Raw genomic sequence first — 18,441 nt, 5'->3', positions numbered from 1 at the left:
TGTATTGTATATTTATGAATGTCTAAAGAGCTTTTGTTGTGACCTTAAAGGTAGTTAAGGACAAGTTTCACCCTTTGTGCACATGCTCAGCTCTTACAAGTCCCCTTGTGGCTTTTGAGCCAGCTCTGAGGCTAGGCCTTTCTAGTTTCATTAGCCCTTAGAGGTGGCTCTGAAGGTGTGGCTGTTAACACTTGGGGATGGCACTGAGGGTGTGGCCAGCACCTGCTTTATCCCTCCTTGCTCATGCCTAACTAACAGTCTAGCAATTTGTACAGAGGTCAACACTAGATTTCAGGGGGAATTAAAAGTAACATTTATTGAGGCACTATCAATTGTTAGAAACTGCTTTAAAGATCACTTGTTTTTACCTCATATATTCTCTCTCTCTTTCTCAGGAATTTTAGTTCTCTTTATTCTACTTCTTGCATTCCCCATAGAGAAAAAGAACTAATAATCTGAATAATCAGCAAATAAATGGTCTACATTCACTACTAATTATGAACACCATTGTCTAAAAAACAAATTCATACTAATTTATGGGTGATCTCTTTCATACTTTCTCTGGGCATGTAGCTGTCTCAGTAAAGTACACTGTCTCCAGTTCTGTAGTTGGAGCTGCTCCATTCCACCCATCCCTACTCCATTCAGTATGGTGGTTTAGTGGGTGCCCACCTGTCTTCAGGAGCCATGACAGCATTCTTTATCTCTGAATGATTGCCACTGTTTCTATTTCTTGTGGCATGAGACTGGGAGTAAATCAATAATATCCAAAGAGTCAGATTCTTTCAGCGTAGATAAAAAAAGAAACTCTCATTTAAGCCTATAGGCTTATTTACGTGATTCAATCAGATAGATCCATGGCTCTGCATTGGCAATTGCTCAACTTCTATCTTCCTAAAAATCAAAAACCTATAGGGTATTTGATTCCCCACACGACCACTACTACTGTGTATATTCTTCTAGGGTACTTCTTGAGAAGTAGTGGATATGATATTTATGGCAGGATTTAGTAGTCACCCTTGATTTCTTGACTCTAATATCACCTAATCCAGGGGGTTAGCATCTGATGGTTCATGAGCCAAATTCTATTTGGTGCCTGTTTTGTAGATAAAGGTTTACTGGAATATAGCCATGACCATTCATTTGTGTATAATTTCTGGCTGCTTTCATACTGTATGGAAGAGTGGAAGTTGTCAAAGATTATATGGTCTGCAAAGCTGAAAATATTTACTGCTTGATCCTTTACAGAAAGGAGACCTTTATCTAAGCTGATCTTTATTTCTTATGATAAGTACTGATTACTTAATACTTCTTACCCCCAAAAACCTATATTGAATCATCTCATAGAGGTACTGAAGATTTATCGTAATGTAATGTTTTGGCAAGAAGAAATTATATGGTTAATGGGGCGCCTGGGTGGCTCAGTCGGTTGAGCGTCCAACTTCAGCTCAGGTCATGATCTCGCGATCTGTGAGTTCGAGCCCGGCTTTGGGCTCTGTGCTGACAACTCAGAGCCTGGAGCCTGCTTCGGATTCTGTGTCTCCCTCTCTCTCTGCCCCTCCCCTTTCATGCTCTGTCTCTCTCTCTGTCAAAAATAAATAAACATTTAAAAAAATTTAAAAAGAAGAAATTATATGGTTAAGTAACCATTCTTGCCAATAACCGATACATATAGGAAGAAGTAAAGGGCTCAGAGATACTTTAATTTCCCTCTGCAATGAGTTAAAGACCTGAGGTATACAAAGGAACTCCTGGAGCCCTTATGTTTCCCATTTTTATACATAAGCCATATTGTGATTGATTTATTCCCTTGAATGTCTCCTTAGGATTTATTTCAACTAGATTTCCCCTGTACTCTTAAAGTTGATTCTGGGCCTCACTCTACCCTAGGGAGGTTTTGCCTGAGGGCCTTGATAAATAGCATTTTTTGGAGCTGATGATAAAGAAAATGTTCTGCAGCATGTATGTAAGAAGATCAAGGATGATTTGACTAGTTGGCTCTGCCGACTGCAGTCATCTAGACTAAGTGCTGACAGAATATTAGGAAATGACATGTCAAAACAAAACAAAACAAAACAAACACCAGAGATATATTTTTAAAATACTCTATGAATCAAAGATTTTTCATGCTGACATTTTCAAATTAGATTAATGGAACCATCATGCAGTATGATATGTTTATGAAATAGTCCAGGATATTTCTGGAGAGATAACCTCTTCAACTTTCTGTGAAAGCAATCTGAATTAAAATTTAACTAAGCCCCTATTTTTATTTGGTGTAAGAGAATTAAAAAAATTGTAATTGGACGTCTCTGCTAAGCATATGACAGTACTAAAAGATTTTCCTATCATTATGATTATTTGCCAGTAGAAATTCCTCCGGCAAGTCATTAACTTCCAAGGGTCTCATTTAGTTCTCCTCTCAACATTGATCGAATGATATGTAACATTTAAATTACTTACAGTTGATCTAAATAGATTATATTTCTATCCTGTGGTATGTCAAGTATTCTCAGAACATTCATGCAAGGAATATAAGACTGCACAAAATTGTGTTTATTTTACAGGCAGGTGGAGAAACCAGGAAGGTTCACATATGGGCAAAAATGTACCTTTAGCTCAGTTGATTATTAAGGATACAAGTCTAGAATTAAAATGCAACACGGGCTATCAGCACTACAGGTACTCCTCTGGGAGAATGTCAAATTTATGGGAACTTGATGCTATTTCTTTTGATTTCGTTTGTATTTCTAGCTAATAGTTGCATGTAGTTTAAAGGCTCAAATAATACTGTAGGACTTTTGGCAAAAATTAGCAGTGTCTTAATCCCCACTTCAATTTACCATTCCCCAGAGGCAAACACTTTCATCTCTTGTAATTTATTCTTTTGATACATAGCTCCATATATCTAACTAAATTCTTTCATTACTATTTTTAAATTGTTGGCTCTAGGCATTCTCTGTTGACATCCCTCCACGGAAGATGAGGATCTAGACGTCCCCTTTGTACATTGCCACCTCCCGCTCACCACCCCTAGCCCACACTCATACACACTTACTAAAACCCTCATTCTCCCAATACAGTGATACTGTGATTGTCATTTGGGCTACATCAATGTTCCCTATATACCATTCATGAATATGTAAATGCTGTTGACAGCCGAGTACTGCCTCACAACAGATAAAGGAGGTCCAGGTTTAAATATGAAACTTGCAACGGTCTCTTCAATTTTGATTTCACATTTTTGCCCACTTCAAAAGGCACTTGATGTCCCTTTTAAGTGTTCCATAGTATAACAGATTTTTTAAATCATCTTTGCTCACTGTCAGGTAGAAATTATCTTTCTTAGGTTTCTAAAGGCCTTTTTCATGTGCATTAGTCAGAGTTCTCCAGAGAAACAGAATGAGAGAGACAGAGAAAGAGAGAGAGAGAGAGAGACCGATTATAAGGAATTGGCTCATACTTTTACAGAGGCTGAAAAGTGCCATGATCTGCCATCTGCAAGCTGGAAACCCAGGAAAGCCAGTGGTATAGTTACAGTCTGAGTTCAAAGGCTTGACAACTAGGAGTGTAGATGGCATAAGTCTCAGTCCAAGCAGAAGACCAGTGTCCCAGCTCAAGCAATCATAGGGAATTCTCCTTTCCTTCACCTTTTTGTTCAGGTCCTCAGCAGACTGGATGATGCTCACCCACATTGGAAAGGGCAGTCTGCTTTACTCAGTTCACCAATTCAAATGCTAATTTATTCTAAAGGAGCCCTCACAGACACACTCAGAAATAATGATTGATCAGATAACTGGGCATCCCATGGCCCAGCCAAGCTGACACATTAAATTAGCCATCATACCATGTATACATCTGGTTCCCACTTTTCTTAACATTGCAGTATTATGTTCTATCATCTTTGCCTTCTTTGGCTTAAGTCTTTTTTTTAAATACATTCCTTTATTATAAGTTTATTGATATTTCAAGAGGGAATGGAAGATCATGTGTGTGACCAATCCACCACCTTTAACTGTATACCACTAATATTTATTTAAATCTTCATGAGTTGAAACTCTATTAGATGGAGAACATGCAGACTACTCACTCCTTGGAGGTACTCTTCTATTTACACTTATATTAAATGAAAGAACCAGCCCATCTCCAGAGGAAAGACTCAGAGGAATGTAGTATCTGACTTATAATGGTTGTTAAGTATTCTGAATTACTGAATATTTTTAATTCCTAGGAAATCATCAACTGAGTAGTGTGAGAAAACTTGTGAGGCCACAGATGGAAGGAAGGGGAATATTTTAGCACAATGCTGATACCAAAGAAAGGTGAAAATCCTTATATCCATTAATATGTACCAAACACTGTGCCATCCATAAATTCCTTACACAGGTCCTTATGAATATCATACCACACAGATAAATATGGATTTCCCTGCATTTTCACATGCAGTACCTTCTAAGAACTTCATTACTTTGCTCATATAACTATTAATAGTCTTTTAAAACTCAGATATAATGTCATCTTTTTTTCCAAATATATCTTCATCAGCTTTTACTTGGTAACTCTCTTCTGTACTCCCATAACACCCAGAAAATATCTGTATGTTAGTTGTACATAGGTAGGTATGTAGACTTGCCCCAAACATTTGTTATCCAGGGCAAGAATACAAAGGGAGTTACCCTGCTCAGATTCCATGTTCTTTAGCTTTCTACCCTATCTCTATCCTACCTCCTTCCCTCCCAGGGTGCTTATGCAGATATTGCTTCCAAAATTGAGTCACTTTCTACAAAAACCCATCCCTTACGCACCTTTCAGGCAGAGGGGGAATACATAGTAGTAGGACAATCTTCTAGAAAACAATCATCTAGACGAAGTTCACATGGGCCCTTAGCCATTTGGAAAGCTAATATTATTCCAGAATATCCAGAGTGGACACTATGACATCTGGGCCCTGGAGACAACTTACCCTGTTGGGAGGAGTTAACAAAAGACCAGAGTGGATATATCTAAAGTATCAAAGCCATTGGTACTGTATATATCCCTTAAAATTGATTTGTTTTCTTCTGTCTCCTCCACTCCAGTATGACCTCCATAGATACAAGAACTATGTATTTTTAATCTCCGCGTGTGGCAAACTAACATAATGTTCTTCCCATGGAAGTGTTCAATTAATACTTGAATAAATGGAAATAAAATATTTTACAAATGCCAATTGTGTCAAGTTCTGTTTTATCTTTTTTTTTTACTTCATTTTCTTTTATTTTTATTTGAGAGAGAGTGTGTGCGCATGCGTGTGTGTGTGTGTGTGAGCCGGGGAGAGGAACAGAGGTACTGGCACAAAAACAGACATATAGATCAGTGTAACAGAATAGAAAACCTAGAAATGGACCCCCAACTATATGGTCAGCTAATCAACTAATTGACAGAACAAGAAAGAATATCCAGTGGAAAAAAAGACAGTTTTTCAACAAATGGTGCTGGGAAAACTGGACAGCAACATGCAGAAGAACAAAACTAGACCACTTTCTTACACCATACACAAAAATGAATTTGAAATAGATAAAAGGCCAAAGTCCAGTTTTGAAAACTGTTGTTAATTTGCTAAGATTCAGAATTGATTCTGGTCACTGGTGTACTTTGAATATATTGATTAAGCTTTCACTAATTTGGGATGAATGTTTTTCAAAACTGATAAATTATAATTGGGGCACCTGAAAAACATTAAATGTGTTACAAATCAAGGCTAACATAAGCAAAGCACTTGATTAGAAGCCCAGAAAGCTGAACCATATTGATCTGCTAATAACCTTGGGCAAGAGAACTGAATTTCTTATCTTGAGGTCACTAACAGTTTTTCCATTTTGAAGTCCAAATGGTTCTATCAGAAATATATATGGATATAGTTTCATGACATCATTTAAACAAAGGAGACTTTGTATAATTGGAATGTAGGTTTTCACTTCCACAGAACTGAATGTGATGTTGTGTTCCCAAGTGTAGCAATCGCACAGATGTCTTACAGGACTATTGGAATTCACAAAACTTTCATGTGGATTGGCTTTCTGAGGAATTCAGAGTCCAGGTTGGCAAATGAGCAACAAGAAATTCAACATAAGAGTTAAATATATACTTAAATTGATATAAATAGGGAAAAGATCAGATAAAATGTATGAAACATTTTCATATAATCTAAACACATTCTTAACCTCCCACACTAAGGAAATGAATGAACAAAACAAGGAGGGATGGGTATTATGACTCTTCTCAAAAACATCTTCATGAACTCGGTACTGCCTCTGTTAACCTTGGGTTAAGAGCCAGACCCATTACTGAGGCCAGGATCAAGTGCATTTGACAATTACAATATGTCAATGACATATTTGCTATGGAATTGTAGAGTCTAGATTTTAACTTATTTGTAAAGCTAGGGAAAAGGTATTAGGAAAGATCTCTTTCTAAGCTCAGTGTATCATTCAGGTTGGGATGGGGAAGAGGTAGAGAGTAAGGTAGAGAACTACTATATTTGAAAAAAATAAGGGACAGAAAAAAAAATGGAGTACCTTCTTGAAATGCCGTGTTCTGATGTAATCTGAGCAATTGTTGTTTTTAACTTCCCCTCAGTTAAGTATGCTGCCATCATGCTATCTGTACAAAACAATGATTTGTTTCACTGTTGCTGTTGGCAAAGCTTTTCAAATCCTCCAGAGGACTGTTGAAGTATTCCCTACCCCCAGTTGAAGATTAATTTAAATTACAGCCTCTCCCTCTTTGGCGGGCTTCCATGTATGAGCTAGAAAATAGTCCTCCATCTGGAATTCTCAGTGATGCAACCTTAGCAAGCCCTTGGGGAAGGGGGAAACTTAAAAATCAGTACTCTGCCACTAACAGTATTGAGAGTGTTGAAACTGTGTATGATAATGTACATATAATGAACCTATCTTTCGCAACTAAAGCACTAATTGCTGGTACCAATAGATACACATGCACCTACCATTCTTTTTTTTAATTTTTTTTTCAACGTTTATTTATTTTTGGGACAGAGAGAGACAGAGCATGAACGGGGGAAGGGCTGAGAGAGAGGGAGACAGAATCGGAAACAGGCTCCAGGCTCTGAGCCATCAGCCCAGAGCCTGACGCCGGGCTCGAACTCACGGACCGCGAGATCGTGACCTGGCTGAAGTCGGACGCTTAACCGACTGCGCCACCCAGGCGCCCCGCACCTACCATTCTTCAACTCAAAATCACAAATGTGAAGGAGGGACAATCACATGTATGATTTGGAAGGAGTCCTAACCTGTCCTGGATCCTTTGGTGTTTCATACATGGCTCCTAAAAATCACTTGGAGACCTACTTTAGTTTTCACATAACTCCAAGAAGAATGTATGAATCATACAAAATGCTCAAAAAACCAATACATGGAGATAGGTCAACAGACACAGTTACCACCCCTTTATGTTTGTCATCTAAGAAGAGAATTAAAAGCTTCTACCCATGAGAAGAAGTCATCTGCAAACAAAGAAGTACATGATACATCCATTCTCCTTTAAATAAATGAACAAACACTACATCATTGATTATAAAACACACATACTCATTTAAACATTTCTGATGTTGAGAAGTATCAGACAATCAATATATGCACTTAATATAATGTTTCCTTATGTTTTGTCAGCATGATATAATTAAAAAGATGGGGTGTCATAATCATTGGCATCTTCAAATGAAGAAAAAATGGTATATGGGAACAATCACCTTGACAATAGATTGAATAGGTAGATAGTGACATCATTCTTGTACGTTCTCAAGAGCTGAGGAGAAATTAATTTTGGCAAACTGTGATAATTCTGGCACAGGGTCACAAATATTTAAAAGGTCAAAATATAAAGATTATGTGGCTTCTCTCTTAAATTATTTCCTATAGTATTCAATAATCAAATATTATAAATGGAAAGTCTTCCTAATTGGTGAGGTATGAAACTGATGCACGTACCTTGAATGAATTATTTGTGTGCCATAATGTGCATCTAATTGGCCTGTATAAGCAGGAGCCCTAAGCTTGTTATCTCTGTAGCATTCATTTATATTAGTTCACCTAAACACAAACCCAGTTTTATGCATGTGCCATGTTATAGAAAGTTGGGGAGTCATGTACATAAGAGGGAAAGATGGGAAAAATATTAAAAGTTCATTATATCTGTTTTATGAAGTACCTGGTATTGCAGACCACATGTAATGAAGTCCAAAATCAACTTCTAAGTCTTCCTCAAAGAGTCAACTGGATAAACAAGTTGCAAGAAGCCTTCAATGACTGCTGACATGCTATAAGTATCTGGTTGGAAATAAGCCAAAAGTATGTTAACACACAGGAACTAAAGACAGAAATTAAACTATATTTTATAATAAATCATAAATCAAGGACATTTAAAAAATTTTTAACATTTATTTATTACTGAGAGACAGAGAGACACAGAGCATGAGGAGAGGAGTAGAGAGAGAGGGAGACAGAATCTGAAGAGGGCTCCAGGCTCTGAGCTGTCAGCACAGAGCCCGACGTGGGGCTCAAACTCACAAACTGTGAGATCATGACCCGGGCGGAAGTTGGTCGCCCAACTGACTGAGCCACCCAGGGTGCCCCAATAAATCAAGGACATTTTAGCCATGACACTAATGGCACTAACAAATGGAAAACTCATAGGGAAACAAAGCAGGAACTGGTATGAAAGTGAATGTATAGGCTCACAATGGATTGGTTAGACAGGCAAGAAACTGTGGGAGGTTGTCTAGTTTTCCCAACATAATTTGTTGAATCACTGTATTGTACACTTGAAACTAAGAGCACACTGTATGTTAACTACTGGAATTAAAATAAAGCAAAATTAATTAATTAATTGATTAATTAACTAAAAAAAATTAAAAAAGAAAGAAAAAGAAACTGTGGTAGGGCCTTAAAAGAAATTTTCCCTGGGGCACTGGGAATGTATTAGATCTGAAAGGGAAATTCTACATCAGGGCCTTGGTAAGACTGTACTTAGGCTTTACAAAGATTACTGTGCTAATTAAGCTACTGGAAGAGGAGGACTGAAAATGAAGGATCCAGTTAACATATAATTTCAACAGCCTTACAAAGAAATAATAACAGGAAGAGGAAGATGGCAATGAATATAAGGGGCTGATGAAAGCAGCTTACTGCATGTGGACAGCAAGGAAGAGGAAAGAGAATTAGAAACAATACACAGTTGTCATGCTTGAATGACTCAGAAGATGGCAGTGGAAATATGAGAGGAAAAACAGATATGAGGATAAAATGGTAAAATCAGTTTTAGAAATATGTGTTTTAGAGGTGCTAATGGAATATGCAGCTGGAAATTATTAACAGGTACTGATAATCAATAGCAAAAATCTACATTCAGAAAGATACGGGTTTAAACACATTTCCATGTGTGGTTAGCTCTCTGTGTTTGTCTTCTCATTAATAGCTGAGATTACTTTTCCTTTTTAAAAAATCTACGTTGTTCATGATGTGTCATTGCTACTGTAACAGAAGTGATTAATACAGTATTCATAGAGTAGATGTACATACTAGGGGATAATATATGTCAGTGCATCATAAAATGACCTGTGATTAGTAAGCAACTGAAATTAGTTTCTGTCCTTGGGAAGTAAGAGAAAAGGCTCTCAGATATGATTTAGGGAATTATTTGCATGATACTCCATGGAGGAAAGTGAGAGACATAAAAGAGACAAGACATAGACTTGAGAGAAATTATCTTAGAGAGGACGAACAAATGTGGAGGGAAAGGACAAATTATGTAGACTTTTAGAGGAGAACCACTAAAACTCAAAACAACAAAATAAAGACAAAAAAAATATTAAAAAGCAACCATACCAAAGAAGGAGAAATAGTAGTAATTTTTTTCAGAGGTACACTGAAGGACAGAAAGAAATGAAAGGACCATTGAATTTTACTATTAGGAAGTTCCACCAATGATCATCTGAAAGGAAATTCAATGGAAAGGCAGAGACATATCACACTTTCAGAGCTAACGACTGTGGGTACCAAGAAATAAACTACATGTTGTATTCATTTGCTAGGGCTACTATAACGAATTACTATAGACTGGGTAGCTAAAACAACAGAATTTGTTCTTTTATCATGTTTCTGGAGGCTGGAAATCCAGGTTCAAAATGTTGGCAGGTTTGGTTTCTCCTGCTGCTTCTCTCCTTGGCTTTCAGATGGCCACTTTCTGTCTGTGACCTCACATGGCCTTTTCTACATGTACTCTCACTGCTGGTATCTCTTCCTGTTCTTATAAGGATCCCAGCCTTCTTGGATTAGAGCCCCACTCTTAAGTTCTCACTTATTAAAGGCCCTACTTTCAAGTACAGTGTCATATCGAGTATTAGGGCTTCAACATATGAATTTGGGGGGAATACAATTCAATACAGAACACGTGTATCCTTTCATTATGTATATATATATATATATATATATATATTCACTTTGATCCTGTTTACCGTATTGTTATATTTTATTATATTATATTATATTATATAAATATATATATTTACACCTAAATTTATTTATAATATAATATAATATTTATATTATATAATATATAATATATAATTAATATATATAATATATAATATATAATATATAATATATAATATAATATAATATTTGTATTATAAAATATAAATATTATATTTACACCTAAGAGCTGATCAAAATATAGTGAGCACCAGCATAGCCACGTCATAATTTAAGGGAAAAAAAAACCATTTTTCAAACAGCCGAATCTTTTTCATACCCATCTGTCATGACTCAGAATTATCCTGCATCCTGAATATAGTATTATCCTTATTATTATCTTTAAGTGATCTATAATATAATTTGCCTGCAGCTAAATTTTATATAAATAACATCAGCAGCAATTTATCTTTTTGTGTGGTATTTGTGTTTGATAGATGCAGCTCCAGTTCATTCATTTTCACTGCAGCCCACTCTTTTGTTGCATGAATAAGGCATAGATTTCCCCTGTCTTGTTAATGAATATTCAAGTGATTTGCCATTATTTACACTATTACAGAAAAACTGTAGTGAATATTCTTGTGCATGTTTTCAGGTGCAGATGAGTGACTTTCCCTGGGGTAATTTATTTCAGAATGGAATTACTAGTTTATAGGAATGTACATCTCCAACTTTAGCTGAATTGCTTTCCAAAGGTTCTATCAATTTACATACCCACTAGTCATGTGTAAGAACCACTTTTGAGCCAAGTCTTACTAACAAGACTTTCGTCAGGCTTTTAATTTTCTCAATCTGTATGCCACATGGTATCGAATTCTGATCTCAACTTGCATGTAGTAACAAACCATGATTCCTCTTCTTTCTCCTGCTCTGGGCTTCAGGAGTCTCACGCTTATGGATGACATTGTTTCATTCCTTGCTATCTGGCTTCTGGTTGAGTTTGTCCAATAAAAGGAATAGGAGATCATCGGGATGAAGGTAAGAAAGAGATTAATATCCCCCCCTCCTTTCCTCTGCTTTGGCACAGGGATTCTGTCAGTTGCTGTGTCCCACTACAATTACAGATCTGATCAGAAAGTCCCTATCCTATCCTATCCTATCCTATCCATTTCCTCCTCTTTTCCATGGATAGCAGGTAATAATGGCTTCTCACTGTTACTAATCTCTTTGTGCCTCAACTTCTCATGTTAATTTCTTCAGCCTTGCCTAATACTTAGGTAAAACCTCTTCATTAAAAATATCTTCAATTTAAGCATCTATTTGAATTTGCTTTCCTGACATAACCTTGAATGATAGAAAGATATATTATGAAAACTCTCTATGGAATCCTGTTCCCCCAATTCCTATTGCCTGCTGTTAATATCTTTTTGCTAGTGCTATCTCCCAGAGATTTTTAGACCTATTGAAGCAATTTAAATGTGTGTTCTCACCCTTTTTTTTAATCACAAATGGTAGCATACACAGTCACTGTTCCTCTATATATATATATATATATATATATATATATATATATTTTTTTTTTTTTTTAGTTAGTAATGTACTAAGGTGGTAATCCTTTCAGTACACAGGGAGCTTCCTCATTGTGATTTTTAACAGATGCATAGTAATCCATTTTATGGATATATCTTAATTTATTCAGCCATCTAATAACTGGATATTTAGATTATTTATATCATACTATCACTAGAAATCTTTCCAAAAATAACTTAATGGATAAATAAATGCTCATGTAGATTTTCTACTTCAAAGTTATATAAATCTGCCAAATTGAATTATTTTGTTTTGTTTTTTAAGTTTTTATTTAAATTCCAGTTAGCATACAATGTAATATTCGTTTCAGGAGTAGAATTTAGTGATTCATCACTTACGTACAACATCCAATGCTCATCACACCAAGTGCCTTTCTTAATGTCCATCATGCATTTAGCCAAGCCCCACCCACCTCCCCTCCAGCAAACCTCAGTTTGTTCTCTATAGTTCTCTTATGGTTTGCCTCACTCTCTCTCTTTCTCCTCCTGCTATGTTCATCCACATATGGGTGAAATCATATGGGTGAAATCATATGGTATTTGTCTTTCCCTGACTTACTTTGCTTAGCATAATATATTTTTGCTCCATCCACATCATTGCAAATGGCAAGATTTAATCCTTTTTGATAGTTTAGTAATATTCCATTGTGTATGTGTATACATATATATATATATGTATACACACACACATATATATATGTGTGTATACACACACACACACACACACACCTTCTTTATCTATTCATCAGTCAATGGACATTTGAGCTCTTTCCACACTTTGACTATTGTTGATAATGCTGCCATAAACATTGGGGTGCATGTGCCCCTTCAAGTCAGTATTTTTGTATCCTTTGGGTAAATACCTAGTAGTGTAATTGCTGGGTCATAGAGCAGTTCTATTTTTAACTTTTTGAGGAACCTCCATGCTGTTTTCCAGAGTGGCTATACCAGGTTGCATTCCCACCATCAGTGTAAGAGAGTTCCCCTTTCTCCACATCCTTACCAACATCTGTTGTTTCCAGTGTTATTAATTTTTGCCATTATGACAGGTGTGAACTGGTATCTCATCATGGTTTTGATTTGTATTTCCCTGATGGTAAGCGATGTTGAGCATCTTTGCATGTGATTGTTAGCCATCTGGATGCCTTCTCTGGAAAAATGTCTATTCATGTCTTCTGACAATTTCTTAACTGGATTATTTGTTTTTTGAGTGCTGAATTTGATAATTTCTTTATAAATTTTGGGTATTAACCCTTTATCAAACATGTCATTTCCAAATATCTTCTCCCATTCCACTGGTTGCCTTTTAGTTTTGTTGATTGTTTCTTTCACTGGGCAGAAGTTTTTTATCTTGATGAAGTCCCAATAGTTCATTTTTGCTTTTGTTTGTCAAATTGCATTCTTTAAGGAATGCAGCCTTTTGCGTAGCCATTTGCAGTTCTATTTGCAATGTGTGATAGGGTGTGTGTATCATCCTACAGTCTAAATAGTATGGTGTATCATACAGATGTCTACAATTTTAATATTTTGATATAAGATATATTTCCTAGTTTTAATTTGCATTGCCTATGTATTGATCCAAAGGAATGCCTTTTCCTATTTGATAGGAATTTGTACTTCTATTTCTTTTTTTAAATATTTTTAATGTTTATTTATTTTTGAGAGAGAGAGAGAGAGAGACAGAGTGTGAGCGAGGGAGGGGCAGAGAGAGAGGGAGACACAGAATCTGAAGCAGGCTGCAGGCTCTGAGCTGTCAGCCCAGAGCCCAATGAGGGGCTTGAACCTACCAACCATGAGATCATGACCTGAACTGAAGTCAGATGCTTAATCGACTGAGCCACCAAGGCTCCCTTGTACTTCCATTTCTGACAATTACATGCTCATTTCCTATACTCATATTTAATTTTAGTCTTTTTTCTTTTCAATTTGCAGGCATTTTTAAATCTTTTTTTTTTTTTTTTTTTTTTTTTTTTGAGAAAGAGAGAGTGAGTAGGGGAGGGACAGAGAGAGAAGAACAGAGTTTCCAAAACGGGCTCAAACTCAGGAACCAAAAGATCATGACCTGAGCAGAAATTGATCACTTAATTGACTAAGCCACCCAGGCATCCCATAGACATTCTTTATTAATAGGGGGGGGACAGGTTAATCTTTCTGTAATATGAGTTTTAATTTCCCCCATTTTGTTATTTTGCTTTTCATTTTGTTGTTGTTGTTGTTGTATGCTACCATGTAGAAATTTTCTATTTTCTATAGAGGAATTTTTCAGCCTTTTTTTCTCTATAAAATCTTCCACGATTCCTTCTAATACTTTCATCATGTCTTATTTTACATTGAAACCTTTGTTCCTGTTGGAATATTTTTCTGCTACACATGAAGTGTGGATGCAGCTTTTTTTTCTTTTTGAATAATTTTAGTAATGTTTTCAAAATGTCTTTTTATTTACTCAGCTATTTTATTTAGATCTTTTAAGCACACTTAGCTTCTACTCTATTTCCAAATTTTCAGTGTATGTAGTTTTTGGAGCTCTTCATTTTGCTTCTTGTTATTTCTACCAATTCTTAATTCTGGGGCTTGTTTATTTCTACTTTTGGAAATTTTGTATTGTGAGCTCAGTTTTGGCAGGGTTTTACGTGTGGGAATCTATGTGCCCTGAATTGAGGCTGAATCCCTTCAGAGAATATTTATATTCTTTTCTGCTAGGCACCACGAGGCAATAACAACTTTTAAATTAATGTGTCAACTTAGAATTTCCTGGACCATATAAGTAATATAAATAACAAATTTCAATCCCCAGTGAAAGAAGAAAGATCTCCACATGTGAAATCTCAGGAAAGATGTTATTTTCCCTAGATCCTAAGTTAATAAGATCTGCAAACAGCCTAAGGCACCTGTGGTTTCAGCATAATAACAAACGTGTTGTCTACTTCATCACTTCTACTACCTGTAGCCTTCACTTACTTTCTTAAGAGCACAAAGTTTGTGGTTATATTTTACTTAGCATTTTTCGGATGTCCACATTGGGAGGAGAGTTTTTTCTGGGATATCTAGTCAACTATCTTGCTGGCAATAATACTATAAGATGATTTTTGGTATAAACAAAGATAGTGAAATAGTTTAAAGTGAGAAGAGTATTTAGGATGCATTTACTTGGGGACAAAAATATTTTGACCATGTCTTTAGGCAAGAATGTACCATGTAAAACTTCAGGGAAAATGGGGTATGTCCAGCAAACAACATCACTTAAAAGGCATTCTGGACAAAAAGAACAGAAAGAACACATATAAGGGCCAAAAGGATAGAGCATGCTACAGTAAAATGAAAAGTCATATTTAATATTAGAAACATAGTTTGTCCAGATGATGGGGAGTCTGGAATATGATGCTCAAGTTTGTAACATCTGATCTGAATCTAAATAAGAATCTTAGCAAATGCTGGCATCACAGAGAGCTGAGCTTTAGTAATCTTGTTTGGCACCTCATTATTAGACTCTATATTCATTTCATTCTAAGCTGTGGCCGTTTGAAATGTTCAGTTCTTTCCCTAGGACCAGAGTGACCTGTAACAGGGAGTTCTCATGTGACAAAATAATCTTAGGTTGTTTTTTCCATCCGGATGTGCCTGCATGCTTATATTGTTGATGTACTCTCTCAGTATTCAGACATGACTTGAAAATGAGTTTATATTGAAGAGTCCCCAGCAAAACATTCAGTAACTTATATAACTATTTTGTATAATGACTTGAGTCACATAAATGTGCACCTAAGAGTGCCAAAGAGGGGCGCCTGGATGGCTCAGTCACTTGAGTGGCTGACTTCAGCTCAGGTCATGATCTCAAGGTTCGTGAGTTCAAGCCCTGTGTCGGGCTCTGTGCTGACAGCTCAGAGCCGTGAGCCTGTTTTGGATTCTGTGTCTCCTTCTCTCACTGCCCCTCCCCCGCTCACACTCTTTCTCTCTCTCTCTGTCTCTGCCTCTCTCTCAAAAATAAGTAAACATTAAAGAATTTTTTTAACAGTGTCAAAGAAACTCGGGGGTTGCTCACTGAATAAGATAAAAGAGAGATACATGGGTTTGTTAGAAAAATTAGAGAAAAAAATTATAAAGAGTCCAAACATTGTGTGGACTGATTCCATTTAGAATGGGGTGAGAAGTGACTAACTGCTGATACTTTTCATTAAGTCATCTTGTGAGAGTAGTTTGGATTGTTACTATGGATGTTTGCTGAATATTGTTGATCAGAGACATGGACCTGGGCTCAAATCTGTTTTTCAGTGCAACCCTCTTTTCCCCACTCAACACACAATATGGGTATACTCAGTGCTAGTCAGGGAGCTAGAGCCTCTCAGAGAAATTCTCCTCCTTGTAAGACCTATGGGTTGCTCTAAGGAGCAAAAGGGTCATTTTATTTATGTGCCTATATATTTGTAACTCTACCTGCACTTACATGCAAAGATCTTTGGCTTGGTTGTTTAGATGTCAGTGATAGCTCTTTTGTCACAGATTAGGGAGAAATACAGACCTCTCTGATCCAAACCTAAATTAAAGTAACTACAACACAGACACTGGAGTCTTAGACTTCATTATATTCTATCCCATTTCTCATAAGAAACTATCATTAATGGACCTAAATCCTGTTCCTGCTTGCTAAGGCTGCTGGCATTCATTAGAATAGAACCCTGACTTTGTGCAGTTATCATCTGTTAGATATTTGAATGTTGTGCCTGGAAGCCAATCCCATGCTATGAGTTTACAAACTTCGCAACATATAGTCAGCTTAGATATCAAAATATGTCTGTTTTCTTATCTGCCATATTTGAATACACTGTGCACTTGTTGCCAACATGCTTTTGTTCCATGTTAAATGTCTGAGTCAGATATGTACTGCTTATCAGTCTGGGATTTCTTTTAGCCCAGCTCCTGCACAGGGTTCAACTCTCATTCCAACGTTTGGACATTCTATATTTGTCTTATTAAATTGTAATTAAATGCAGTCTGCCAGTCCACATTTCAAAATATGACAACCTCAACAGTTTTTCATGTTAAGCTTAGAGAAGAATTTGGTGGCAGGAATAGAGCATTGGTTGATCTACTGCTGCCTAGCAAATCATTACAAACTTAGAGGCTTAGAACAACATATACTTATTATCTCACAATTTTCATCGGTCGAAGGTTAGGAGTGATTTACCTGTGTCTTCCGCTCACCATCTCACAGGTTGCATTCTTGTTTGCCAGGCTGCTCACACGGTTGTCAGAAGATTGTGATTTCTAGTGGTTGTAGGATTGTGGTTGCTGCTTTCTTGCTGGCTATTAGCCAGGTGTCACTCTCAGCAACCAGCGGCCCTTGAGGCCCCTTGCCACTTAGCTTTCTCCTAACAATGCAGCTTACTTCTTCAAAGCTAGCAGAAGCTCTTACTCCAGTCTGCTAAGGCAGAATATTATGTACTATAACATTATCAAGGGGATGACTTTCCAATTATCTTGGCAGAATTCTATTGGCTAGAAGCAAGTCACAGGTTCAATTCATACTCAGTGGGAGGTGGTTATATGAAGGCATGACTCAGTGCAGCTCATTTCAGAATTCTGCCTGCAACAGATACCAATCTGAAAACTGGAGCACAAAGGATTTCACCTATTACTAATAGCTCTCCTCAAAAAGTAAAAATAAAAAATAATAGCAAACAAAAAGGGAAATGCCTAGTAGTTACATGTAGTAACATGTAGCTACATGTAGTAAATGCCTGTTGTGATGGTTAATTTTATACGTTAGCTTGACAAGGCCATAGGTTGCCCAGGTATTTGGCCAATCATTATTACAGGGGTTTCTGTAAGAGTGTTTTTGGATGCATTAACATTTAAATCAATACCCTGAGTAAAGCAGGTAGCCTTTCCTAATGTGAGTGGGCCTCATCCAATTAGTTGAAGGCCTGAATAAAACAAAAGGCTGCCCCTCTCTCAAATAAGGGGGAATCCTCCTGCCTACTTTCTAGCTGGGCCATAGGTTATTTCCTGCCTTTGGACTCAAACTGAAACATTAGCTGTACTGAGTCTGAAGTCTGTGGGCCATTAGACTGGAACTACACCATTAGCTCTCCTGGGTCTTCAGCTTATTGACTGTAGATCTTAGTCAGGACTTATACTCCACAATTGCATAAGCCAACTACTTATAACAAATTGAAACTCTCTCTTTCTCTCAGTTCTATTGGACCTGTTTCTCTGGACAACCCTAACATACCTGTTAATATATTAATTCATCATCAACTAAGCATCATCTAACAAATCACTAATTACTAATCAGGCATTATTAAATAATTTCCATTATTTACATGGAAAACTGGTTGTTGTTTTTAAATAAGCATCCTACCATCTTTATGGCTGTCTGTTTTAAT

General features: G+C 36.7%; 1 long non-coding RNA gene across 1 annotated transcript in view; it reads right to left on the bottom strand.

Moving 5' to 3' along the window:
- LOC128316009 (uncharacterized) overlaps positions 1-17,658 on the bottom strand; it is a 28,841-nt gene extending 11,183 nt beyond the window's left edge. Inside the window, exons 1-2 of the long non-coding RNA XR_008299327.1 lie at positions 17,189-17,658; positions 8,209-8,317 (exon numbers count right to left, since the gene is read on the bottom strand). This is a non-coding gene — a long non-coding RNA (uncharacterized LOC128316009). The remainder of the gene's footprint in view (positions 1-8,208; positions 8,318-17,188) is intronic.
- Between the last annotated feature and the right edge of the window lie 783 nt (positions 17,659-18,441).

This window comes from Acinonyx jubatus, chromosome B3 (genome assembly GCF_027475565.1).
Source record: "Acinonyx jubatus isolate Ajub_Pintada_27869175 chromosome B3, VMU_Ajub_asm_v1.0, whole genome shotgun sequence".
In the NCBI taxonomy this organism is placed as follows: domain Eukaryota; kingdom Metazoa; phylum Chordata; class Mammalia; order Carnivora; family Felidae; genus Acinonyx; species Acinonyx jubatus.
The sequence above is the reverse complement of the archived record's forward strand: the minus strand, read 5'-3'. Positions and strand labels throughout refer to the sequence as shown.